The sequence below is a fragment of the Bos indicus genome, chromosome 7 (genome assembly GCF_029378745.1).
Source record: "Bos indicus isolate NIAB-ARS_2022 breed Sahiwal x Tharparkar chromosome 7, NIAB-ARS_B.indTharparkar_mat_pri_1.0, whole genome shotgun sequence".
NCBI lineage: Eukaryota > Metazoa > Chordata > Mammalia > Artiodactyla > Bovidae > Bos > Bos indicus.
This window is the reverse complement of record NC_091766.1, coordinates 67,421,194-67,448,496: the sequence shown is the minus strand read 5'-3', so window position 1 is coordinate 67,448,496 and position 27,303 is coordinate 67,421,194. Positions and strand designations below refer to the sequence as shown.

The 27,303-nt window shown below is 41.5% G+C and overlaps 1 protein-coding gene and 1 pseudogene across 4 annotated transcripts in view; one reads left to right on the top strand and one right to left on the bottom strand.

Annotated features, from left to right (window-relative positions):
• The window catches only part of SGCD (sarcoglycan delta), a 1,105,251-nt gene that overhangs the window by 258,827 nt on the left and 819,121 nt on the right, over positions 1–27,303 (bottom strand). The window lies entirely within an intron of this gene.
• Positions 1,407–2,899, top strand: LOC109571658 (polyadenylate-binding protein 2 pseudogene; annotated as a pseudogene).

Below are 27,303 nucleotides of genomic sequence, written 5' to 3'. Positions count from 1 at the left end.
CGATATGCATGGAGAGGCTTGGGTAAGAGAAGGAAAAAGAGGGTCAGTTACAGAGCTGCCAGTGTCAAGAGGATGGAGAATGAAGGAGATAAGAGGTAGTTATCAAGAAGCTAAGGGAGTTTGCCACTAAATTTTTCTCATGCAGTTACTAGTACAAAGTGAAATATTAGAGCTCATCCAATATCTTAAAGTTAGTAAACCAAGAAGAAAGGAAAGGGGGAAGGATGTTTTAGGCTTTGCTATAATTGAGTCTGCCTTCCTATCTGGTCAAGATAGTTCTTCAGTAATTTCAACATAAAGAATTAAATCATCAAATATTAAGAGGCTGAAGCAGATTAATGGGATTCTATTTACCTTTTATTCTCTTTTAAATAACCATGCCAGATATTATTTGTACCCTCATCCACCCCTTAAGAAGGGCATCTTGAATAAGTCTGAACAGTTCCTGAGATCCAGAATTGGGGTAAGTCTCTGGGCAAAAAGAGCAGACAGATGGAGATTAAAAAACTCATTGTGAGGAGATTAAAAAACTCATTGTGAACCCAATCATAACCATTTTTTAAACCTTATTTGAGATGATAGCTATGATGGTTAATTTTATGTGTCACCTTGACTGGGCTATGGGGTGACCAGATATTTGATATAACACTATTCCAGGTATGTCTGTGAGAGTGTTTTCAGATGAGACTAACGTTTGAATAGGTAGACCCACTAAAGCAGATTTCCTTCCCTAAAGTGGGTGCACCCCCTCCAAGTAGTTGAAGGCCAGAATAGCACAAATTCCCTAGTAAGTGGGGACTTTTCCACATTTAAACTGAAACATGGCTCTTAACTGGGGCCTACTGGCCTTCAGATGGGAACCACATTATTGGTTCAAAAAGATTTATCCATGTTACATAACTCTTCAGTCGCCACACACCCCTTAAAGATGTGACCAAATAACACTCTTGGAGACACCTAAGACTTTCTCAGCCTCTGCTTGGGAACAATAATCACTATTGTCATCTTTCTGTGTCCCATGAGAGGGAAGCCCTATTATAGGATAGTATTAAGAGTTATCAAGCACCCAGTCAGACCTTCACTTGGTTCTCTCCCAGAAAACGATGCCAGGCTTAAGATTACAGTGTGGGGCGGCAGCAGCAGCGGGGTCTGCGGGCGGTCGGGGCTCCGGGCCGGGGCGGTGGCGCCATCTTGTGCCCGGGGCCGGTGGGGAGGCCGGGGAGGGGGCCCCGGGGGGCGCAGGGGACTACGGGAACGGCTTGGAGTCTGAGGAACTGGAGCCTGAGGAGCTGCTGCTGGAGCCCGAGCCGGAGCCGGAGCCCAAGCCCGAAGAGGAGCCGCCCCGGCCCCGCGCCCCCCTGGGAGCTCCGGGCCCTGGGCCTGGCTCAGGAGCCCCAGGCAATCAGGAGGCGGAGGAGGAGTTGGGACTGGTGGAGGGTGAACTGGGGGACGGCGCCATTGAGGACCCGGAGCTGGAAGCGATCAAAGCTCGAGTTAGGGAGATGGAGGAAGAAGCTGAGAAGCTAAAGGAGCTACAGAACGAGGTAGAGAAGCAGATGAATATGAGTCCACTTCCGGGCAATGCTGGCCCAGTGATCATGTCCATTGAGGAGAAGATGGAGGCTGATGCCCGTTCCATCTATGTTGGCAATGTGGACTATGGTGCAACAGCAGAAGAGCTAGAAGCACACTTTCATGGCTGTGGTTCAGTCAACCGCGTAACTATACTCTGTGACAAATTTAGTGGCCATCCGAAAGGGTTTGTGTATATAGAGTTCTCAGACAAAGAGTCAGTGAGGACTTCCCTGGCCTTAGATGAATCCTTATTTAGAGGAAGACAGATCAAGGTGATCCCTAAACGAACCAACAGACCAGGCATCAGCACAACAGACCGAGGCTTCCCACGAGCCCGATACCGTGCCCGAACCACCAACTACAACAGTTCCCGCTCTTGATTCTACAGTGGTTTTAACAGCAGGCCCCGGGGTCGCGTCTACAGGGGCCGGCCTAGAGCGACATCATGGTATTCCCCTTACTAAAAAAAAGTGTGTATTAGGAGGAGAGAGAGGAAAAAAAGAGGAAAGAAGGAAAAAAAAAAAAAGAATTAAAAAAAAAAAGAAAAACAGAAGATGACCTTGATGGAAAAAAAAAATATTTTTTTAAAAAAAGATATACTGTGGAAGGGGGGATAATCCCATAACTAACTGCTGAGGAGGGACCTGCTTTGGGGAGTAGGGGAAGACCCAGGGAGTGGGGCAGGGGGCTGCTCATTCACTCTGGGGATTCGCCATGGACACGTCTCAATCGCGCAAGCTGCTCCCCTGTTTCCCTGTTTCCCTTTGCCCCCTTGGGGGCTGCTCAAGGGTAGGTGGGCATGGGTGGTAGGAGGGGTTTTTTTACCCAGGGCTCTGGAAGGACACCAAACTGTTCTGCTTGTTACCTTCCCTCCATCTTCCTCACTTTCACAGTCCCCTCCTGCCTGCTCCTGTCCTGCCAGGTCTACCACCCACCCTGCCCCTCTTTTCTGGCTCCCTGCCCCTCCAGATTGCCTGGTGATCTATTTTGTTTCCTTTTGTGTTTCTTTTTCTGTTTTGAGTGTCTTTCTTTGCAGGTTTCTGTAGCCGGAAGATCTCCGTTCCGCTCCCAGCAGCTCCAGTGTAAATTTCCCTTCCCCTTGGGGAATGCACTACCTTGTTTTGGGGGGTTTTGGGGTGTTTTTTGTTTTTCAGTTTTTTGTTTTGTTTTGTTTTTCTTTGCCTTTTTTTTTTCCCTTTTATTTGGAGGGAATGGGAGGAAGTGGGAACAGGGAGGTGGGAGGTGGATTTTGTTTATTTTTTTTAGCTCATTTCCAGGGGGTGGGAGTTTTTTTTTAATATGTTTCATGAATAAAGTTGTTTTTTTAAAAAAAAAATTACAGCGTGATCATGAAAGAAGAAGCTATATCACAACTCGAAAGAGCTTATGGTAATCTTGACATTGATGGGAATGGGGCTATCACAGGTACTAGGAAATTAATTCTTTAATACCACGTAAACTGGTTGGGTGACAGGAGATGAGATGGTTGGGTGGCATCACTGATTCAATGGACATGAGTCTGAGCAAACTCAGGGAGATAGTGAAGGACAGGGAAACCTGATGTGCTGCAGTCCATGGGGTTGCAAAGAGTCGGACACAACTTAGCCACTGAAAAGCAACAAACTGGTTGGGAATAGTTCAGTAAAGGTTTATAATTACTATAGCCGGCTAGATGGAGGGTGCTTCTTCATGTTCTGTTAGTGTTCTACATGCTTATAGAAGGATCTTGAAAGATTTGCCTTGATTTTATTCATGGCTCTTTCTATGATTGTTGGGTATAAGGAAAACAGAATGATTTATGCATTCCTATATTCTCTACAGTCCAACTATGTAGGAGAGGTTAACAAGAGAGTACCTTCTCTTATACTCAAAACATGGCAGAAAGAAAGAGATGCATAAAATAGAAGTAGAAAGAATACAATATCTCTCAGGTCATGCTTAAAAGGTATAGAAGAGGAGACATCAAGTTAACTAGAAAGTGTTCATCTAAGGAGCTCTCGTTCTTCAGAAACAACAGATATATGCATTATGGTAATGCTTCTTGCACTTTTAAAACTCTTTGTATCAGGAACAAGTTTTTTTCAAAAAAGTTACTTGACAGACATTCCTCATTCGCTTTCCTTGCACTTTCAATTTTGACTCAAATCCTATTATTCACAAGATATGAATTGGCCAGTGGGAACATTTCCAACAACAATATTTCAGAATTAAAATCTAATTTAACCAAGATGACCCCTGGCAATCATCAAGCTCAGGTAAAAGGAACCCCTTCAACATAAATGGCCATGTGTTATTCATTCTGTCCAGAGCATTTTAGGAAAAGTATCGAATCATGTCTTATCATCTAAGCTGCCTTTCTTATCATATAATAACTTATAATGGGCAAGCCTTAAAAAAAGTGTACTATACCACCATAACTAATATATGTGTGGGAATTACATCCAGTCTAGGAAACACACAAAAAAATCATTTCAGAGTGGTTGAATAAGAGGGGAGGATGAATAGTTTGAAAAAATGTGCAGCTTAATATGTAATCATACAATGAAGATATTAGCTTAGGGAATAACTCAATACTTTCTTCCTTAACTTCAGGCTTTACAATGCCCATTCTTATGGAGCAGGCAGTGACAACTTTAGTATCAAAAAGATTCATCCTCATATGTCAATTCTACTCTTTTTCACCTATGTGACCTGGGGCAAATCACTTAATATTTTGCACCTCAGTTTGCTCAAAATCAACAAGCTGCCACAGTATATAAGGCTGTGTTAAGTTATCTGGCATAGAAAGTGGCAAACTATGGGGTTTTATCAGTACTATTTCCCCTCTTTTAAAGTAGAAAGAGATTTGGCCTTAACATGGTCTGTCTTTTTAGAAAAAAAAAAAAATCCTTCTTTATGGGTAGAGATTCTTGAGGCTAGGATTATTACAGACGTTCCCCATCTTTCATAATAATGTCACGTGCTAGAGAATGTGTTCTTTAATGGATCCAGGGTAAAGCTCATGGAGTTATTTCCCTCAGGTTCTGGCCTGACATAAAGGGACTCATCTGAGTTACCTTCTATATATTGGAAAAAACTTGGTTTATGGGATGTCAATTTCAGACTAGTGGAGTATTCACAAAGTTTCTTTCTGTTGCCTTAGATTTAAGCTTTCAAACCCTGCGACATATCATCTCCATGGAGAAAGCCATTTAACTGGCTCCAGGTTCCTTCCTCTCTTACCTGAATTTAGCTCCAAAGTCTGGGTTATGGTATGATGAGATTTACTCAAATTCTGTCTCCAAGTGAGTAAGAATGTTAGTGAAGATGCCCCAAAGCTGGTTCTAATCTCCTGGATGATGTCAGCTTTGCAAACTTAAAACAGAAGAACACTGTAATGAGTAGTGGGGTTTTACTGAAATTCAATACCTAGAAATGTGCTTGCTGTTTTTTTTTTTTTTTTTTTAAGTAAGATCAAAACCAGACATATGAAACAAACTTCCTGGCCTGGCACGTAGAGAAGAGTACACCTCAGGTTAAATAGATAAGTGGTGTTGGACTCTTATTTTCAGGGTCACAGCAACATACATTACTCGCCAGACAGCATGTACTAAGTACCGGACTTTATGGAGGCTTTTGGTCTCAGGAGAGAAATTAAGAAATATAGAAGAAAAGGAGGCACCTGAACTTCCCTCCAGAATTGACTCCACATACAAATGAAACTGCAAGATTTCTGGACATCTCACTCCTTTCAGCTGTCAATGGGCAAAGACAAAAGAAGGGAGGTAATGTGAACCACTGTTCTGAGTATCAGGAGTCAGCAGCATTTAAGATGGGCATACCATGTCAACTGCAATTTGTATCAATTCTCTCTCCACAACCTCAGGGTGACCCTTTTTCCCTTACAGTCAGACATTTAAGATTTGTTGTCTTCTAAAATGTCAGGAGGCTGATTCCTGTTAAATATCAAGCACGCATATAAGAAAAGTAAGAATTCTGTCAAAGCCAAGTCCATGATCTCAGGGGCTTGCAGGCAAAGTCACTGCAGCCACAACACTGGTCTTCCTGCTTGTCCTCTGAACACATCAAACAGGTCCAACCTCAAGACCTCTGTACTCGCTGATCCTCCTGCCTGAAATGATCTCCCCCAAGCTCTCGACACAGCTGGCTTCTTCTCTTAATTCAACTCTTTCTCAATGTGATACCTTTCCAGAGGTCTTTCCCGACCACGACATGTAACAGAGCATCTTTGCTTCATCTCTGCTAGTGTACTGCTCAGTATCTGACATCCCACTTTTACTTATTTGGGTATCACTGGTGGCATAAAGAGAGACAAAACACTTTGTTCATTGTTGAAACAATGTCTGACATATAATAAGAGCTCAATCAGTACTTTTTTAAAAAATAAATGTGGTATCTTTGATGAATCATTAAAGCCAAGTCTGGGCTTCCCTGGTGGCTCAGACAGTAAAGAATCTGCCTGTAATGTGGGAGACCCAGGTTTGATCCATGGGTCAGAAAGATCTTCTGGAGAAGGGAATGGCAACTCACTCTAGCATTCTTGCCTACAGAATTCCATGGACAGAGGAGCTTGTTTGGCTACAGTCCATGGGGTTGCCAAGAGTCGGGCACAACTGAGTGACTACGACTTTCACTTTCAAAGCCAAGGCACTGTGCACAAGCTGATCACAAACCCCGGGATTCCTCTCTCACCTTGCCTTTAAAAATGCTTTGTTGAAAACCATCAGAGAGTTCGGGCTTTCTGAGGATTAGGTGTTGTGGACTCCTTGTACAGGGCCTTACAATAAACACTGATTTTTCTTTCACTACAAACCAGTGTCAGTAGATTGGCTTTACTGTGCATGGGTGAGCAAACCTAAGTTTTGGTTTGATAACATCTACATATAAAACTAAAGCATTTTAGAGCAAAAAAGAAATTTTGGAGGTGACGTAAATCAACTTGGCCATTTCAACAGAAAAACAAATGGGGGATAAGGCTCTGAGGTTTACCTGCCCACAGTCACACAAGTTGTAGCGGCAGGGCTACAGCCACAGTTTAGTCTCCTGACTCCTCATCCTGTGCTTGTTCCACTTTAGCTTTCTGTTAGTACTGCTGCTGCTGCTGCTGCTAAGTCACTTCAGTCGTGTCTGACTCTGTGTGACCCCATAGACGGCAGCCCACCAGGCTCCCCCGTCCTTGGGATTCTCCAGGCAAGAACACTGGAGTGGGTCTGTTAGTACTGAGCAATGCCCAAATCAGTCAGACCTTCTGAAAGTTAGCATGGAACAGGGCAACAGAAAATGTCAAGCAATGAAATAAAACATGGACCTTACCTCACTCCAGAGTTGTGTTTGCAGAAACCTAAAAATTTAGGTCATCAGGAAGAACATCCCAGGTAAAAAATCTCAACATTCCTCCAAATATTTTGAATTTATTTTAGAGCCAGAAGGCCCTAGCAATTATTAAGTATAATTTCATAATTTTGCAGAGGATGACATTGATTTTAGAGAGGTTACTTTCCCAGTTTCACATGAGTGGTCAAAATGAAGACCCCTACATTTAATGAAATGATTTTTATTTTTACTTATTTATTTTTTTACATATGATTCTACTTTACTAAATATTTGGAAATTACACTATAGTTCATGAGGTACCCAGAGATTTTTTTTTTTTTCCTTTCTTTCTAAGTCACATTTAAAGTATAGAGCTTGGAAGAGAATGAAAATATGTACTGATATTAATAAAAGTTAGGAAATTTCTCTTTGCAAAAGTAGTGTAATTGACATGAAATGATTTTTATACTACTCTATACAGGTGATCCCTGGAGAAGGCAATGGCACCCCACTTCAGTACTCTTGCCTGGAAAAATCCCACGGATGGAGGAGCCTGGTAGACTGAAGTCCATGGGGTTGCTAGGAGTCGGACACGACTGAGCAACTTCACTTTCAGTTTTCACTTTCACACACTGGAGAAGGAAATGGCAACCCACTCCAGTGTTCTTGCCTGGAGAATCCCAGAGACGGCGGAGCCTGGTAGGCTGCCGTCTATGGGGTCACACAGAGTCAGACACGACTGAAGCGACTTAGCAGCAGCAGCAGCATACAGGTGATCCCAACTGTTTGACAATATGTGTTTTGAAAAGATTGTTTTGAAAAAATTCCTTATTGTGCTAATCAAACAAAATGGATTTGCTAGCATAAAATGGTGCAAAGGAAGCCAAGCATCTAGTAAAAACACTCTAGAGGTGATATCATTTACTCTATAGCAACTGAAAAACAATTCTATTTTTCATCTGACAAATGAAATAAGTATAGGTCAAATGCAATTCTCCAAACCACTGTTTAATATGGGGCTCAAGGCACTGGGGGAACTTGCCTATGGCTTGAACTAGAGTAGATAACTTAATAAATTCTTGTTGAGTGGATAAATGGATAAGTGAATGAACAGAGTAAATAAAAGCCCTATGTTAGAAATATAAAAGGAAAAGAGATGGGGCAAAGTGTAGAGCTCTGATTCATGAAGCTGAGAATTAAGACAAACACTGGGTGTGACAACGGACCAGCACCCAAAGACCCCAAGCCAGGCAGCTCCAAGAGCACCTCTAAACCAGGGGTTCAGTTGAACCAATGGCTCAAATAAGGAAATAAGATTCCTAAGTTAATAAAAATGTATATGGTGGGTGTGAAGGGGTGGGGGAAGAGGGAACAAACAAACAGAAACCTTGCTGGGGTAAGCCTAACCCTCCTTCTTAGGAAGTGAATAGACTGAAAAAGTCACACTTTGGACCATATTTTCTGAAATCACCTTAACCAATCTCTGGCTATAGCATTATAAACAAGTAAAGTAATCCTTTCCCAAATTGCATGCTGTTTGAATACATTAACTGTACCTGGTAACCATCAAACTAAGACTGGAACAAATAGCATTCATGGGGTAAATAATGTGGATGGGCCAGCAGGTCAGGCTAGGCCAGCTAGATGGCAATGATAAGAGTGAATATTTCAACTGACTGAGACAATCCTCCATCAAACTCTGGAGCCATTCACATCAAGTGCTAGTGGCTCAGTCGTATCTGACCCTTTGATTCCATGAACTGTAGCCAGCCAGGCCCCTCTGTTCATGGAATTTTCCAGGTAAGAATACTGGAGCAGGTTGCCATTTCCTTCTCCAGGGGTTCTTTTCAACCCAGGGATTGAAGCGGGGTCTCCTGCATTGCATGCAAATGCTTTACCATCTGAACCACCAGGGAAGCCCCACATCAAATGTGGGTACAAATGTTAAAAAAAATTCAACCCAAAACTCCTGCCCCTTATACCCATCTTGCTGTCACTGAAGCTTGGAGAAATACTACTCAAGATAAAACACCTCCAGCTCAAGTTTTTAACAGAAATGCATTTATCCTATTGTTCAGTGGCATCTGCATGAGGTCAGCTCTTCCCCATCCAACCTCTTTTCCTTGGAAATTCTCCTGCTATTCACCTGCACATCCCTTCTGCTAGCTCACAGGCTCGAATGCCAGTGCTCTTTCTGCCTTCTTGGTCCCACTTTATACTACTCCTAGGATCCCAGGAGGAATAACAGCAGGCTTCCACGAAAAGTTCTTCCGCTCACTATTGTATGGCCTTCAATGAATGGCTCTCAATCAGGGGTGATTCTGTTCCCCAAGCAGACATCTAGCAATGTTGGGAAATATTTTTGATTGTCATGATTTGGGTGGGGGAGGTGGTTAACAGCATCTGGAGAAGGAAATGGCAACCCACTCCAGTGTTCTTGCCTGGAGAATCCCATGGACGGAGAAGCCTGGTAGGCTGCAGTCTGTGGGGTCACACAGAGTCGGACATGACTGAAGTGACTTGGCTGCGGCGGCGGTTAACAGCATCAAGTGGGCAGAAGCTGGGTTGCTGCTAAACATGCCTAGAACAACCTCCCACCATAAAGATTATTTGGTCCAAAGTGCTGAGATGGAGAAACTCTGTCCCAGACCATTCAAACACTGTAGATACCCATTTTCAAACAGACTATAAGGATAATACTATCTTCTCTGCCTAACTCAGTATCATGTAGGGAAGACATCTTGATAAGTGGAAGCTTATGCATGTAAGTATTTTAAAAAGTATTTTATACATTTACTTTTGTTTTTAGCTCCTGATACCTCTTCAGATTATATAAAGAGGATTAAAACTGCTTATAATCTTGCTCATTTATAATATTACCTTCATATTTTACTTTAGAGAGGATATTTATTTGAAAGAGAACACAGAGTTTCTCTCACCAAAGCCTAGTGAGCAAGCATTACTGTTCCTGTTTTTGAGATAAAATAATTGACAGAAGGAACATCTGTCACTTTCATCATGGAAAAAAGAAAAACATTGAGAGTTATAATATTCTGATCACTGACTCAGTAATCATTAGTTGATGTGTATATGTGTAAACCAATGACAGTAACACAATGAAAAACTATTACCTATTTCTTACAATATACTAGACAATGAGCTAAATGTTCAGTATATACTGACTGCTTCTAATGACCCCTGAGGCAAGTCCCATTATTATGCCCACATGCATAAGTCTCAGAAACAAGTTATTTGCCCAAGGAATGATGGAATTTGCCCAAGTAAATAATGAGGCTGAAATTTGAAATCAAGCTTGTTAGAGTCTAATGGCTGGACTCAAATACTATCCTGTACTATGCTTGACCCTGAATGCATGTTCTAGGGATTGGGAGTAGAAAAACAAAAGGGCTAATCAGACATGGAGGCTGCCCTCATTATCTAGCAGTTTCCTGGAAGAGATGAGATCTGATCAGGAAGGGAGACAAGATTAAGTGTCAGAGACGGACCAATGACATTCCAGAATGGGATTCTAAAATTTAGAGCATAGGCATGTGCATTCAGAGTACTGAAATCAGGATGAGGGAGAAAATGAAGCAATGCATATCACTTTACGATGCTTATAGTAATATATAGTATAAAGATTACCTAAGAAAATATTAGAACATTAATTTTTTAGAACACTTTTTTAGGTATCTTTGAGCACATTATTCTTAATTACAAGACAGAGTTTGCATAGTGGAAGTGGCATGAGTTAAAAGTAAATTTGAAATAACTTTTCCTTATAGACAGGTCTAAGCCAATGGTGTCCAAGAGAAAAGCAAATACAAGCTGGAATTTTTGAATAACCATATTACAAAGTGAAAAGAAACTATTGTTTCATCATGTAACCAACTTTTTTTTTTCTTTTTAGGTGCGAAGACTTCAAAATCTGGTGTATATTTTATGTTTACAGAATATTTTGATGTAGACAAGCTACATTTCAAATCCTCCATAACTTTACATGTGGCCCATGGCTATCATGTTTACCATATCAGACAATGCAGATTGAAACCTTTTCTAATTTTTGGCATTTCTGTTCAGGTTTTAATTTCTGGAAACTTCCAATAAGAACCCAAATCACTGTGACCATTTGGGCTGTAGTGACTACTCAGTCTCCTTCACCTCACAGTACTGGAATCTAAATCTCCATCCCCAGTACTGGGTCTTGGATCAGAGACTGATACTTCAGGCCCCACAGCAGCCAGTTTCCCCAGTTTAGCATCTTATTAAAGCCTCCATAGTCAGATGGCCAGGCATGGGAGTGGGAAATGAGGAAACTTCTTCTTCCAGGGGCATGGGATCAGATGACTGGCTTTGTGGGTTGTGCTGGTTCCTGAGTCACCAGCCTCTGTGACCCCAGCAGGTGGTATATGGGATAAGTTGGGATTAAAAAGGCAAAAGGAGGCATAAGGTCCCTTCACAGCCTTGCTAGTAGAGGACAAGGTAATTAGAGAAAACTGATCATGGGTCCTTCACCCTGGGTTCAGCATCTAGGTGTGCCTCTTCCCCAGGTGCTTCTATGAAATACATCTATTTAGCAGTCTTTTTTAATAACTTGTCTTTGGAAGGGATCTGAAATTCACTGTAGAAATATTTTCATTCTTCTTCAATAAATTCCCATGAGGGCTATTATTATCTCCCTCTTTTAACAAATGTAGATGAGAAAACCCCAGGATCATGTAGATCAAGAGACATACAATAGCAGAAGTTTTAAAGTAGGTGCCTGTGAGATATTTTGGGCAAGCAGACGTAGTTTTTTGGATACAGTTAGTGTTTTAAATCCCTGGGTCAAGAAGATCCCCTGAAGAAGGAAATAGCAACACACTCCAATATTTTTGCCTGGAGAATCCTATAGATGTTGAGGACTGCTGAGCTAGTCAATAAGGTTGCAGAGTCAGACACGGCCAAAGTGACTTAGCACACACACAGTGTTTTAAATAAAATATAAAACAGAACAAACACTAATCCATTTAGATTGTGGGTTTCTCTGGAAAAACCTTCAGATTTAGCAAAATAAAAGGCTCAAATTCCTACATGATTACAATTGGTAAAGTTGAGTAGCCATTTTCCTTTTCATGTGGTCAGAGGCTCCAGGTTCAGAGCATCATAGTCCCCTGACCCGTAGCAGTCTCTCCCTGTCTCTACCCATTGTTACCGTACCTTGCTTGTATTTTTAAGAATAAAGCACTAGCTCAATGCATCAAACTCTAATTAAGAGTGATTACATTTTTTAAATGGAGGAAACTTGAGGTTACAGGAGCAAAGGCCTCACTGTGGAATTTCAAATACCAATATTCTAGGTGAGGGGAAAATATTTTTGTTATTAATCTTACCTTAGTTTCAATACTGTATCTATTAATATTATTCTAATCTTATCACCAACATTATGGAATCCACTTTAAAACTGTGTTCAGTTCATCAAATGACAAAACCAACGCTGAGAGATTTAGAGAGGTGTTGAAAACCATGCTCATATAACACTATTGGCAGGTGGGTTGGGATTCGCTCTCCAACCTGTCTTTGTACTGCTTGATACTGTTCCTTTCACACAATTCTCAGCGAATATTGTGACCTTTTACATACATAGTGTTCTGTAGGTATGGCCTTTCAAGGCAGTAAAACCTGAGTGTTAATACCTAATGGGCCTTTTAAAACCTTGGAGAAAGTTCCTTAACCTTCTGAAATTTAGCTTACAGAATTTTCTAAAAAGCACAGTGATTTTCAGTCATGGAAATCTCAGGAAGAGTAAAGCACTTAGCATTATTCCTAGGAGAGAGTACAGTTTCAGAAAATGTTGATTTCATTCCCTCTCCCCTCCAATCTAGTCAACTAAATAAGTTAGCAGAGGTTATGGTAATGACTCATTTATAATATGTGGTAGAAGTCATGCAATTTGGGTAGAACTGACTCTTCTCTCAGCCTACTCAGACCCATCAAGGTCGTCTGATTCCCCTTGCACAGTGATTGGCTCCTATTGGACATGAGAAATAAATTGATTCAATCAGAGCGAAGCCCAGGGTTTTTAAGCAAAGTGAGCCAGGGCAGAGAAGCTCTTTTAAGCTATAAATATTTGGTATGCAAATATGATGCCTGGAGCAGCTGCTTTCATCTTGCTACCATGAGTGGAATCCATCTGAGGAGACAGATGCCAACTAAAGAGAACCACAAACCTGAGGAAATCCCAGAAGAATAGAATACAAAATTTTAATCAAAGCCTTATTTTCTCTGGATTTTTCTATTACCCATTAGTCAAGTACACTCTCTCTAAACCATGCAGAGTGTTGTGTACAGTTGAAGGTACTCTTGTGGTGCTTCCCTATTGACTGCCAAGAGGATTCGTCACAGCAACTTGTCTTGTTGTTTCAGCCATCCCCAAGTAGGTGTGGAGAAAAAGTATCAGGTAAGATAGCTGGAGGACTGGTCTTTCCACCGTCATCAAGACAGCAGCTGGTGGTGTCTGCTTTGGTTTAAAGTCATATAACTTCATATTTTTGGGTCAGAGTACGTTACTACTTTGTGGAAAATGCTGGGAAAACCGGGAGTCAAATTCTGGCACTTAATTTCAGTCAGCGACCTGGGAGTGGGTGGTTTCCATGAACTGTGCATTCCACCTTCTCTAGAAGAACACAACTTGAGAAGCAAAGAGGAGGAGTGAAATCATGCCAAGACTTTCAGAAAAGCCAGGGTAACTGTTTCCTGGTGACTTGTCTGTCTTATCTATTCATATGCCATTGTGTTGGGATGAAAAGGGAGCTGTAGGGGTTCTTGGTGTTGTGAGCTCAAGTAAGATACTACATATCAGGATGTGAGTAAAAGGAGTGTATCCTCCAAAGGTCTTAGTGCTTTCAAGTCAAAGGCAACGGTCCTCAGATCAAATGCCCAGAGGTGGGCAAGTGACTTTGATGAATGAAATGGACACCAGGTGGAGGCCTGGAGAGAGTGCAGACCCTGACAGGGACACAGCTGCTCAGCTCTAATTAAACAGTTTTTAAAAATAATTTTTACATTTTTTTAGAATGTAACATTCTATTAATTAAAATTTTTTATCTCTCTCTCTCCATAATGAGAAGATCAAATAAAATACTTGGATGGAGGGCTTTAGTTCTCAGGTCAAAGACAACTGAGGAGCTGGCTGGATTACCAGAAAAGATTAAGAGGTGACAGCTCTTGACTCTCAAGGCTGCAAGAGGAGAGTGACTGAGCAAGATGGAGAAGGTGCTGAAGACTTGTGTTTCTGTGGATGGCTTGAACACAGATGCCTCAGGATACACGTTTTCACTGGGGTGGCTAGAGATCCCTGTCAGGATTGAAGTAGTTTGGGGAGCTTCCACAAAATTTCTGTGACTGAGAGTAGCAGTGAGGTAGCAGAACTGCCTGTAGAGATACCTGATCTCAAAAGGACCTCCTTGCATGAGGAGGGTTGACCACCCTTAGGGTCTGTGGCTGAAGCCACCTCCTGGCTTGAGGGAGGCGGAGCCCACTCAAATTCCTGATATACACTGGTCATCAATCTCAGTGAGGGTCCAATCAGAAATTAGAGAAAGATAAATAACAAGAATAAATTTGACAAGCCATGGAAGTCATAGCTGTTGCCACAGAAATAGTTATTTCTATTTGATGGTTGAGGTGAGCATTAGAATTGCTATTCAATGATCCAAGTTCATAGAGCCAGTTAAAGGCAACATTTACACTCAAATCCTAGACTCCAGTCTCAAGTCCCCATGATCCATGCTGCCACTCCCAGTGTTTCCTGTAGCTCCACGTTTTTTCCTATCCTTTATTATCTTGTGCACTTCCTAGGTAGTGATGGCAGTTTGATCTAGAGATACCAAGAGCATTTGATTAAAATACTATGTTTTTCTTTACTCTCTGTTAACTGCTTATGGAATGATTATTACAGAGAACAGTCTTTGAGAAATATTGCATTATGCAGCTAATGACATAGAAAATAAGTGATTTGAAGGTAAATTTGCACTTCCCATTTTACCTCCATTACTATTAGTGCTGTTCATGAAAAGAAAATTTAGATAAAGTGTCTATGGCCCTACCTTCACATTTTTTGGCTGCTCTTAAATATTTTTAAACTGCATGCAGTGAGATTCTGAGTCCAGTTATTATGTAATCAGAACCACTTTCCCAAAAAAGGTTTTTCAAATTGTGAAATACCATATACTGTAAAATATGTACTCAGATTCCTGCAAAGTTGCTTAATCTTTGGAGGTGTCTAAATGATGACACCAAGAGGCCAATGCCATGGAAAGAGAAATTATTTCTTTTATTTCCTGAGAGAAGGGGGCCCACCATATCATGCAGGGCCACATGAGGAAGTACCAGATTTGGTCAGGGAGAAGCAGGAAGAAGGGGAGAGCCTAGGTCTGAGACTTCATTGGGTTTTCCCTAGGAAAGACAAGGCGAGGCAGAGTAAACAGACTCGGATTGGCTGTCTGCAAAATTTCAGTGGGCTCTGGATTTAGGGGGTGGTCTCTGTTTGTCTGACACCTCACTCTGGGATGCTTTCCAGCAGGGGACATACTGAATTGCTGTGTGAAAGTCAGAAAAGGAGGTGGTAGGGACTATAGACTGGGGACTGCATGTGAAAGGTATGCACCTAGGCAAGCCATTGTTACCACTGTAAATTACAGCTGATCCTTGAACAACATGACTTTGAACTGTAACTGCACATGCCCACGTATACATGGCTCTTTTTTCAATAAATACATACCATAGTACTATATGATTCACAATTGTTGAATCTGCAGATGCAGAGCCATAGGTAGGGAGGGCCGACTAAAGTTATATGCAGATGTTCATCTGGAGAGGGGTTGGCACCCTTAGCCTCTGTGTTGTTCAAGGGTCCATAAATAGCCCTGGGGGAACAGTCTTTTCCTGTGTCTGCAAGGCCCCTAAATGTCAGACTGTCAAGAACAGAAAAAAAAAAAAAAGAACTATAGTTACTATATTATTAGTTCTGTGATAAATGGATGCCAAAGAGACAAATACAAAAATCTAAATACACATATGTAGACAACCATGGCCACCAGCCAGGAAGAGGCAATTGTCAGTATCAAGGCAAGAGTTAGTGAGAGATCCCTACAAAATCCTCCTGAAATAAAGTCCCCATGACAAAAGTCAAGTTCAGAGAACACTTGCACCAACAACAGCACTGGTCAAGGAAGACCCTTCTCCATCTTTTCCTCTTCTCCCTTGAATTACTGAAATGGGATTGGTTTTGTGACTTGATTTGTCCAGATGACTCTATCTGACTGACCAGCAAAGCCAGGCAGCCTGTCTTACATCCATCCAAGGTCAGGTTTTAAGTGGGTTTTAACTGGGTTTTAAGTGGGTTCTAAACCTACAGGTTTCAAGTGGGTTCTAAAGGGTTACACTGCATCTGGGAAATAACCTTGCTGTTCAATAGCATCTTAAAAGTCTCACTTGCTTTGTTCAATGTACTCTTCCACCACAATATAACACAAAAACATATACATATCTAAACAAATGCTATATTCTGTTGGTTCCATTCTACTCAATGGCATTTAACAACACTGAAGTCTGAAGTATTCCTTAGCAGTAAAAACAGAATATAGAAAGAATTGAGTCCAACATACTTTTTCATACTACTTCTCAGTTCATTTAGCACTGACAATTGTGTGGGTTTCCTTTCTTTTCTTTTCTTAAGTTCACTGAATTAACAGTGTCTAAAATTGCTGCTGCTTGCAGTTCAAGGATATTGGAAGTTCCAACAAACCTTCTTGTAGTCCCATAAAATATCTTTCTCTAAAACAGAAATCCCTGCTGAGATCACAGTACTAAGATCTATTTTGGGACAAAGCTGTTACTTAGATCAGTGATACCAGCTGGCCTGGATGCATATTTTTAAACAAAAGGATTTACTTTACCTATCAGACAGTACTTGATGAGGATTCCCAGAGTCATCGTTATACGAGGCTGCCAAAATGGGTCCCTCCCTCGGATGGCAATTTTCCTCTACAGCAATGCTGCTGAAGAAGTCGGGGGATTTACTACTCACTGTGTTCCAATTCCCCCGTGTGCAACATTTAGCCACAGAGACATTACTCTATGCCCTATTTTCTTGAGGGCATTTTTCCTTTCTCCTGTTTCAGATATAATTCTTCTACACCCTGATCTCAAAATGAACTGCAATTGCCTCTATTTAAAAGTTTTAAACTTTAAGTTTCCTTACGGCCATGTTTGTATATAATGATTACACCAGAATTTAGTTTTTCTGGATGTGAGGGATAAAAAATAATGATTGCTGAATTGTTCATCTCTTCCAATCACTCCCTTTCTCAGCTCTTCGGTCACGTTCATTCTGCTTCCACTTTGGCTGCTCCCACCTGCGCTTACTGAGTTTATTTCTGGAAATGCTTTCTTTTCATTATTGTATGTGTTTTATGAATGTTTCAAAGATTAACTTAAAACCATTTTTATGGTGCTAAAATGCAAACCACAGAAATGTAATCGGAAGATGTCAACAGATAGACAGACATGTAACTGAAAGGTGCAAATTCTATGTTGTCTTCCTAAACCCCACGTTCAAGAACCAGCACACAGGGGGCCACGTGGAAGTGATCCAGTTCTTGGTGTGGTTTGCTGATAAATCACATGGAGATCCGGGCCAGCCAAGCCTGCTCTGGCATTAGCAATGAGGAAGAGGACACAGCTGACTGCTGCCTTCAGGCAGGGCCAATCACAATGAAGTAGATGACTGCCTCTCTGATTTCTCACTCTACAGTCCTGGGGATCTTCACCTTCAAGCCCCAGTGCATCTCTTTCCAAGAAATGTGCCACCCCTTCTGTACATCTTTCTTTGCCTTCTTTCTGCCTTTCTCAGGTCTGGCCACTTCCTTCCCCCAAGTGCTTTATTGCTCTTCTTTCTGTGCCCTCACCCCAAACTTCCAGGATTCAAACAGGCCTCCTCATAACTGCAACACACTAAGCTGACTGCTTGAAGCCGTGGAAGAAATATACATTCCTACAGAGCTTTCCAGGAGTTGTGTGCAGCTCTGGTGCTTTGAGGAGTGTTTGCTTTGTTACAGCAGACTTTGCTAAAAGTGTTGGCTTGGGGTAGGGACTGGAAGAAAACAGAAGTCATAGAGTATGTTGTCTCCTCCTATCTTTTGAATGGATTGAAGTCCTTTTGGGGAAATGGGAAAGAGGAATAAGCTGATAGAACTAGTCAGAACAGATTTCTAAATAAGACATGGGCTGCTTTGTGGCCAACAAGAAACGAAAAGGCATAGAGCAGCAAAGGGCTTTTTTTCCTCTTCCAACTGGATTCCAAGTGTGCTCTGACCTCTTTTAATATCACCAGCCTTGGGAGACCCCAAACGCTCAACCATCATCATGAGCTTTGGCATGCTGAAGACAGGCCATGACACAGGAGGGCCACTTCCAAATGGGCTGTGGGCAGGAGTGGTCAGTTCAGGCAAGAAGAAACAGAATTGGGGGTGGGGGGCGGCAGGTGAAAGGCTGATTTGTGGGGAAAGGGAGGGTCCCCTTTGTGGATGATTGAAAGAACAGATAGAATTACTTTGAAAAGAGGGTAGCTGGTTGTCATGAAGGCAGGGAGAAACTGTGTCCAGCGTACACTGGCATAATAAAGAAGAAGTGGGCTTGCTGTATTGTCAGAGGCAGGTGGAGCCTGCCGTATCTTGCAAGTTAGTGGTGCAGGAAATTAATACGATTAGTGATCATTTTTATAACACTTAACTGCATACCAGTCACTTTACTATAATCTTTCTCTACACTCATTAGTTCGTTTCATCTTTAAAATGACTCTATAGTATCAGCACTATTATCATCAGTATTTTGTAAGGCTTGAAGTGGTTTAGTATTGATAAATCTCCGAAGTCACATGGTTAGGAAGTACTGAACCCTTGAGACCAGTGGGTGCATATCAAGTTAATGCTACCCTAATACATTGAAAACTAGGCCAAACAGACTCGGGGCACACACTGAGCATGCTTCCTTCCTTATATCCTGAGTTACAAAGTTCCCTTTCTACCTGTTACCCCAATTATCCTTTTAAAAATCTCAAATTAGAGAGGGCACATCTCTAAACTAGTTTCTACTTCAATCAGGACCCAAATTAAATCTGCTTTCCTTCAAGCCCAGCTGGCTGCTCTTTCTGTGACCAGCTGGAGCAGCTCCTGCCTCACCAGAGGGCTGCTGGCGGGCTGGGGTGGCCCACGTTCAGGACTCCCTGGCCGGCTGCTGGCAGATGCTGTGTCAAAGAAATGACACGTGCTGCCACAGCAGCGCTGAGTCCATCCAAGCTGCCTGCAGCAGGAGAGGAGAGTCTGCAGCCAGACCTCGGACTTAGAGCCAGGGTGGGCAAGAAGCACATGGAGCAGCAGCCCCCAGCGTGGTTGACGGAGATCCTAATGCATAGTGCTTCCACAAGGCTGAGTCATGTCCAGGAAGAGTTATCTGGGACCACTGAACTGCACAGCGACTAGCCCACAGTTTTTCCACCTTGTACTACAGACATGTGAGGCCTGACAGTTCTTGATGGCAGGGACTGTGTGGTGTGCTCTGTACAGTGTCTGGCAGCATCCCTGGCCTCAACCCTCTAAAGAGCAGCCATATACCACTCTCTGATGACTACCCTAATAGTGATGGTCAAAAATATCTTTGGGCATGGCCAAATGCCCCTTGGGGGATAAAATCACCCCTATTTGAGAAACAATGTCCTTTCTGATCTTGACAAAGTCATTGCATGACAAGGAGAACTGAGTTAGATAAGGAGTCAGGAGATGTGAGTTCTAGCCTCCACACAGCTTTTGCTAACTAAACAGATGTGGGAAAGTCCCTGTTGCTCTCTGGACTTCAGTTCCCACATCTGGACAATGAAAGAGCTGGGGAAAATGATCTTTTGATTTAGGATCATTCCTAGAATTTGTCTGAAGCTTTTAAAACTGTTCCCCTCTAGAAAAAAAATCTAGCCACAGTTGAAAACTAGTATTAGAGGGATTCAAACTCATCTAGTTTATTTACTAGTTTATTTCTTGGCACACAGCACTCAAAGCCTCATGGATATGACAGAAATAATTCAATTTACAGAGATCAGCATTTCTTAAAAGGTGGTCAGTGGACCATCATCTGAAATGCTACTTTAAAAAACACAGATTCTTCAGCTCAAAGCCAAATCTACTGAATATCTACAAGATGAGACATGGAAATCTAAATTTTAATAAATTCCCTGGGTAATTCTTGTGCATATTAAAATTTGAGAGCCACTGATTAGATGATGCTCCCAATGAATTTACCATCTATTTGGACAGAAAGAGTTGCAAAAATCTAAAAAAAAAAAAAAAGAAAGAAAGAGAAAAATCTTTAAGTAAAGGTGCTAAGTGCTGCAAAGATGCTAAAAGGGATGGGGGAAGGAAATGGCTGAAACATTCACTCAAACCTTCAATGAGATCTTAGTTGGGACTTCCTAGTTGAAATTACCAATTTAGGCACTGGGTAAATGAAGTACATGGTATTAGATGACCTTATTTGAATCCTACCAGCCATTTTCTTTTTGTTTTTCATTTTAAGAACATTTATATACAGTGAAATTCAGAGGTTATAAGTTTGCAATTTAACACATCTTGACAAACACAGAGACTCATGAAACCACCATCTCAGTGAATACTCTCACTCCCAAAGTCCCCTGGTTTCCCTTTCAGTCAGTTCCTAAATCCTACAGACAACACTTCTGATTCCTAGCACAGAGTCATACAGTATATACTGTTTTGTGTCTAGTTTCTTCTACTTAACATAATATTGCTTTAGATTCATCTGTATTGTTGTGTGTATCAGTAGTTTGGTATTTTTTAATCAGTAAATGGCTTCCCTGGTAGCTCAAATGGTAAAGAATCTGCCTGTAATGTAGGAGACCAGGGTTTGATCCCTGGGTAAGGAAGATCCCCTGGAGAAGGGAATGGCATCCCACACCAGTATTCTTGCCTGGAGAATTCCATGGACAGAGGAGCCACGCGGGCTACAGTCTACGGGGTTACAAAGAGTTGGGCATGAATGAGTGACTAACACACACACACACACACACACACACATATATACCACAATTTATCCATTCTTCTGTTGATAAAAACTTAGTTACTTCCATTTTTTAGTTATTATGAAAAAGCTGTTATAAATATTCTTTTGAAAGTCCTCTGTGGAAATATATTTTAATTTCTCTTAGCTACTTAGAAATAGAATCTTCCGCATCATAAAGTGCATATATGTTTAATTTTACAGGAAAATATAAAATAATTCTGCTATGTGGTTGTAATGTTTACAGGCTCAGCATCATATGAAAGTTTCAGTTATACCATATCCTTAATATACAGTGTAGTTGATCTTTTAATCAGCTGGCATGTGTGGAATACTATCTTGATGGTGTTTTAACTTGGATATCCCTAGTGACTAATGCGCGGAGAAGGCAATGGCAACCCATGCCAGTACTCTTGCCTGGAAAATCCCACTGATGGAGAAGCCTGGTAGGCTGCACAGGGTTGCTACGAGTTCGACACGACTGAGTGACTCCACTTTCAGTCCATGGGGTTGCAAAGAGTCGGACACAACTGAGTGACTTCACTTTTCACGCATTGGAGAAGGCAATGGCAACCCACTCCAGTACTCTTGCCTGGAGACTCCCAGGGATGGCAGAGCCTGGTGGGCTGCTGTCTATGGGGTCACACAGAGTCAGACATGACTGAAGCAACTTAAAGCAGCAGCAGCAGTGACTAATGGAACTTCCCAGGTGGCGCTAGTGGTAGAGAACCTGTCTGCCAATGCAGAGACATAAGAGATGTGGGTTTGATCCCTGGATCAAGAAGATTCCCTGGAGAAGGGAATGACAACCCACTGTAGTATTCTTGTCTGGAGAATCCCATGGACAGAGGAGCCTGGTGGGCTACAGTCCACTGGGTCAGAGTTGGACATAACTGATGCGACTTAGCATGCACGGTGACTAATGATGTTGAGGATCTCTTCATGTGTTTATTGGCTATTCACAAACTTTCTTTTGTGCAACATTTATTTAAGTCTTTTGCTCATTTTTAATTGAGTTTTCTTTTATTGTTTACTATAGCCATTCTTTATTATTGATATCAGTTCAGTTCAGTTCAGTCTCTCAGTCGCTCTTTGTGACCCCATGGACTGCAGCACACAGGCCTCCCTGTCCATCACCATCTCCTGGAGTTTATTCAAACTCATGTCCATTGAGTCAGTGATGCCATCCAACCATCTCATCCTCTGTTGTCCCCTTCTCAATCCTTTATAAAATACAAGTATTTTCATAGTTTCTCTTTATTACAAGGTGCTCAAGAAACAAATGAATCCGAATTTGGAGACAGCCTGTTCACATCCAGAAAGAGACCATTTTCACATATAAACCAATTTATTTTCCCTAGGCTTTCAGCTCCCTAGGTTGGCTTGGAAGTATTGTATGTTATTTACATGTAACTCCCTTGCTAGAAGCTGACTACTTCATAAATTATGCCTCTCTTTATGAGCATACTTTCTGAATTTAGTAAATCAATATGAATGTGGCAGACTCTAGAATTTGCAGCATTAGAGAACTCTGCTTGACCTGCCACGTCTGTTCTTCTCTGACTGTGCTTTTCTTCAGCTCTGGCCCTCAGAGCATCTCCCCTTACAGCAAGTGAGTCAAGTGCTCATTACTAGCAATAGCTAATGGGCTCAATTCTGTCTTCGCAGCTGCTTTCAGTCCCCATCAAATGGATGTCTAGGTGTCGCTCAATACCAACTCATGGAAAGGACTGATGCCAAGAAATCAGGCATAATTGTGAATTATCCTGGGGTTATGGAGAGGACTAAATGGTGTAATACATATAAGTAACTCTTTAGAAAATTATCTGCAAAATGGTAAATACATATTAGCTACTGCATGTTATTATTTTTATTTTTTTACCATAGGATCCCTACCCAGAATCATTAAGGAATAAGTTATTTCACATATCCTGCTTTTCCCAAGTACTGAAACTCACATCTTTAATTTCATCCTTTCACATGAGAATCTTTAGTATCTGGAAATATCACTAAAATATACTACTATACAGTTTTGGCTATCTCCTTGAATATGGTATACTAATTTAAGGGAACAATTCTTGATCATTTGGATTATCATCATAAGCTATTATAATTCAGGCTACAAGAGATCTCCTCAAAGTATAAGAATACTTTGTCTAATGGCATGGCTTGTAAAGCAGTTTGGGTCATGGATCCCCCTAAGAAGTGAATAAAAGCTATGATTCTTTACTCAGGAAAATGTACATATGGATAAAAACAAAATCCCCAAACCCTAACCTCTAATATCCACAGTTTTAAGAAGACTTATGTGCCCTTAAAGGTCACTACAGTTCTCTAGGAGGGACCCCAAAACCCATGCCTCATACTAAGCAGTGATGAGGAGAAGGAAGAAAGGGATGAGCCTCTACAATATGCCAGCATTCTGCCCTATGCTAGGCACTGTGCCCTATTCTCTGCACAGTCTTTCAAGCTTTGCCTAAACTCACTAAAGATGAGAGTTTCAGGATGACAGGGGATGAGATGGTCAGATGGCATCACTGATGCAATCGACATGAACTTGGCCAAACTCCAGCAGATGGTGGGGGACGGGGAGGCCTGGTGTACTGCAGGCCATGGGGTCACGAAAAGTTAGACATGACTTGGCAACTGAAAAACATAACAGGTACCATGTGAGGCTTCTTTTGCATACCATATTCAATCTTACCAGTCTCATGAGGTATATTCCTCATGAGGTATATTTATGTCCATTTTTCAGATGAGAAAACTCAAGATCAGAAAATATGCAATATAATATACCTAACAATTGAACAGAGGGAATTATCAAATTCTAGAGCCCAAAGTTTTATCACCAATGTTTTCTAGGTCCTCCCTTTTCTTCTTCCATTATTCCTAACAGGAATTAAAATTCAACCATTCATTGAGCACCTATTTCATGTCAATCAATGATGTACAGTCTTTACATGTAAAATCTCAGTTAATCCTCACAACTGCCATGTACATGGTATAAATATTTTTAACTCTGATCATCACAAAAACTGAGGCTTAAGTTAAAACAACCTTTATAACACAAAATAAACAGCCGAGTCTGGATTTGAGTCCAAATTTACTCCTACTAATAGGAAAGAACAAATCTGATTCCATATTAGATCTATTTCTTTAGCTCTAACCCTTGGGCTTTGTTACCTGTGCTTAGTCATGTTAGCCCTATATCTTCTGTAAAAGAATGTTGCCTATAACCTAAAACATTCAGGGTAGCCCCTTCTTGGGGCTCTGATCTTTAAGAGTCCACTCATACAGAGATAAAAAGTTGCAGAACAGAGAGTAACATTTGTCTTATTGGAGTTTTACAGGAACATCGTGACCTAACCTATGTAGAAAACTACAAGAGCAAAGGATTCCTACACCAAGAAGTCTGCAACAACGAACCCTGCTTCTTCCTCCCCTTGCCTTTAAAAGTGCTTTGCTGAAACTCTCTGAAGAGTTTGGGGGTGTTTTGGGTCATGAGTCACCCATCTCCTTGTACAGCCCTGCAACCTTTCTCTGCTCCAAACTCTGATGTTTTTGTTTACTTGGCCTCACTGCATGTTGGGCTCAGAAACTTGTATTCAGTAACACTCCAGGCAATGTCTTTCCCTTTTCCCTTACTTCTAGGAGCCACCACTATTTTATATACACGGTCACCAATATACACCAATTTAGCCATTTGTTTCCTAGGCCAAATTTGATAATGACTAAGTTTTTTGACTATGCCAAAGCCTTTGACTATGTGGATCACAATAAACTGTAGAAAATTCTGAAAGAGATGGGAATACCAGACCACCTGATCTGCCTCTTGAGAAATCTATATGCAGGTCAAGAAGCAACAGTTAGAACTGGACAGGGAACAACAGACTGGTTCCAAATAGGAAAAGGAATAAGTCAAGGCTGTATATTGTCACCCTGCATATTTAACTTCTATGCAGAGTACATCATGAGAAACGCTGGACTGAAAGAAGCACAAGCTGGAATCAATCTTGCCGGGAGAAATATCAATAACCTCAGATATGCAGATGACACCACCCTTATGGCAGAAAGTGAAGAGGAACTAAAAAGCCTCTTGATGAAAGTGAAAGTGGAGATGAAAAAGTTGGCTTAAAGCTCAACATTCAGAAAACGAAGATCATGGCATCTGGTCCCATCACTTCATGGGAAATAGATGGGGAAACAGTGTCAGACTTTATTTTTTGGGGTTCCAAAATTACTGCAGATGGTGACTGCAGCCACGATTTTAAAAGACACTTACTCCTTGGAAGGAAAGTTATGACCAACCTAGATAGCATATTCAAAAGCAGAGACATTACTTTGCCAACAAAGGTCCATCTAGTCAAGGCTATGGTTTTTCCTGTGGTCATGTATGGATGTGAGAGTTGGACTGTGAAGAAGGCTGAGGGCCGAAGAATTGATGCTTTTGAACTGTGGTGTTGGAGAAGACTCTTGAGAGTCCCTTGGACTGCAAGGAGATCCAACCAGTCCATTCTAAAGGAGACCTGTCCTGGGATTTCTTTGGAAGGAATGATGCTAAAGCTGAAACTCCAGTACTTTGGCCACCTCATGCGAAGGGTTGACTCACTGGAAAAGACTCTGATGCTGGGAGGGATTGGGGGCAGGAGGAGAAGGGGACGACAGAGGATGAGATGGCTGGATGGCATCACTGACTCGATGGACGTGAGTCTCAGTGAACTCCGGGAGTTGGTGATGGACAGGGAGGCGTGGCGTGCTGCGATTCATGGGGTCGCAAAGAGTCAGACACGATTGAGCGACTGAACTGAACTGAACTGAAGTTCTGACTTCATGAGGTTGTATATGGCTTTACTCTCCAGTCACGAGCAGACCTTATAATGCATGGGGTCAGGCTCACCTCTGATTCAGCTGGCTTAGTTCTTGGGAAGATCTTTCTGCTCCTCCTACATAATTATCTAATATCCTCTGTCTTTATGAAACTGCCTGATTGGCCCCAGGAATCACAGGGAGAGACCTTCTACAGCTTCAAATTAAAAGGAGAGCTGCAGAGCATAACCAGGTACGTTGTCATGTGCAATTTCTGCTTATGATTAAGGACATATGTTGATCCTCGATAAAGATGCTTTGCTTTATGAGTATTTTACTTTTCCACACAAGGTGGTCTCTGAGAACACTGAGGTGTGACCACAGCATTTTGTTACCTTATGCTTGAATTCTTTCCTTGGTACAGTGCAGAAAAATATGATGGCTTGTTCTCCTGAGATGAATCTTGAATAACTGAGACTTTGAGGAGTTCTTCTGTTTGGCTGTCTGGAATACCACAAAGGCTATTACTTACTTCTTCTCCCTCTTGTTCACATTCTCTAAGGGATAGTTCACAGAAAGCGAATGGATAAAATTAAAATTCATTTCAATTATCAATAATTACTAAAGACAGGAGTCAGGAAACTAAGACCTAGGAATCAAATCCAGCCTGCTTCCTGTTGTAAATAAGATTTTATTGGAGTACAGCCATGCACACTGGTGTGTACATATGTGTGTGTGTATTGGCTATGGGTATTTTCAAACTACAATAGCAGGTTCAAGGAGTTACAAAAAAACAAAGACCATCTTGATCTACAAAGCTTTAAATGTTTACGGTCTAGCCCTATTCAGAAAATGTGTTCCAAACCCCAACATGATTATGAAGATAAACATATTGCATAATAAAAAGCCCTCTCTGGCTTTAAAGTTAAGTGTTTCTTCTCATTTTGAAATATTCTTCAGCTCAGTCACACAGTTGTGTCCAACTCTTTGCGATCCCATGGACTGTAGCACACCAGGCTTCCCTGTTCATCACCAACTCCCAGAGCGTACTCAAACTCATTTTCATTGAGTCAGTGACGCTATCCAACCATCTCATTCTCTGTCATCCCCTTCTCCTCCCACCTTCAATCTTTCCCAGCATCAGGGTCTTTTCTAGTGAGTCAGTTCTTCGGATCAGGTGGCCAAAGTATTGGAGCTTCAGCTTCAGCATCAGTCCTTCCAATGAATATTCAGGACTGATTTGCTTTAGGATGGACTGGTTGGATCTCCTTGCAGTCCAAGGGACTCTCAAGAGTCTTCCCCAAAACCACAGTTCAAAAGCATCAATTCTTTGGTGTTCAGCTTTCTTTATAGTCCAACTCTCATATCCATACATGACTACTGGAAAAACCATAGCTTTGACTAGATGGACCTTTGTTGGCAAAGTCATGTCTCTGCTTTTTAATATGCTGTCTAGGTTGGCCATAACTTTCCTTCCAAGGAGTAAGCATCTTTTAATTTCAT